This window comes from Apis dorsata, unplaced genomic scaffold, assembly GCF_000469605.1.
Source record: "Apis dorsata unplaced genomic scaffold, Apis dorsata 1.3 scaffold_983, whole genome shotgun sequence".
In the NCBI taxonomy this organism is placed as follows: Eukaryota; Metazoa; Arthropoda; class Insecta; order Hymenoptera; family Apidae; genus Apis; species Apis dorsata.
In genome coordinates this window covers 67543-68938 of record NW_006264086.1, presented here as the reverse complement: position 1 = coordinate 68938, position 1396 = coordinate 67543, and the positions used below count along the sequence as shown (strand labels likewise).

The 1396-nt window shown below is 22.5% G+C and overlaps 1 protein-coding gene across 1 annotated transcript in view; it reads left to right on the top strand.

Annotated features, from left to right (window-relative positions):
- The window catches only part of LOC102678422 (trafficking kinesin-binding protein milt), a 30294-nt gene that overhangs the window by 4589 nt on the left and 24309 nt on the right, over positions 1 to 1396 (top strand). The window lies entirely within an intron of this gene.

The window sequence follows — 1396 nt, the reverse complement described above, 5'->3', positions numbered from 1 at the left end:
ATATATATATATATATATATTACATATAAAATAATGTATACGTGACATTTGCAATGTACACCAAGAAAAAGTTCAAATTTATTTCCTTATCAGGGCGTGATAACGTATCGTTGATAAAATCAATCGGAAAATTTTTGCTGGGTATTTTACATATATAATTACGAATTAATAACAATCAATGGAATCCTCAATATCTTTGATATCTTTATTAAAAAATTAATATTATATAAAGAGAAGAAAAGAAAATTAAAAAAAGAACACATATACATAATTAATGAACCAGTGATAGTAAGATATTGAAATATATAAAATATAATAAAATATATTGAAATTAATATCATTCAAAAATATCATTTGAAAAATAATTCTAATTCAATAATGCTGAACGTATTGAAATATCTTATATACATATTTTACGTAAATGTTTTGCTTAAGTTAGTCTTTAATGGAAACATAAGGCACATGTGTAACGTGAACTTGATAACTGAATACAGTACATTGGATGCAGCACATATGCACTTTTCGGTATTAATAGTTTGAATTCATTCTTTTATTCCAATAACGCTTCATCCTTGCTTAAATTCAATTTGCAGTCAAGTTTAGTATCATTAGAATAAAATAGAATTTTACAAATTTTCAAATATTTAATTTTTTTTATCTTTTTTAATTTTAATTTATATATTCTGTAGAATTGGAACTATGAAAATTTTGTTATTGTTATTGTTAATGCTTCAGCTTTTTTCCTTTTTATTCTTTAAAAATTTATTTCATAAATAAAAATCATTGTGTACATGTTAATCTTTTATTTTTATTTCATTACTACTATATTTCTTAATTACTCATTGTAATACATATTTTATATGTCTAAAATGAAATAGAAAATGGAATTTTAAAATCAATTATTTCTTTTACAAAGATAACAATTGAAAACATCTATAACATTATTTTCTATAAAAATAAGAAAAAAAGAGAAAGAATCAAGTCATTAACCAGTTCATTTTGTGAAAATTAAAAAAATTAAAAAATAAAATTCTAAAAGTAATTAATTAAATTAATTCGAAATATTATATTTTGAAATTGATTTTAACGATTAATCGCAATTTAATTTATCGTTAATTATCGTTCGTAAATTAAAATTAAATAGCTATATTGAACGAAAGGTTAAGTTAACATTTAATATGAAACATGATACGAAAAGATACAGAATACAAACATAAACGTTTGAATCGAATCGCGAAATTTCATACATATACATTAATTGGACGATAGCTGATAGATTCGATAGAATCGTTTTGCTGTAGTGGATACATCTGTCAGTCCGTACAGTGCACGATTGGTCAGCGAATGTATCGGCTATTTCCGTTTAAGGAAATGAAAGAGTGATTAAGAATGAAAA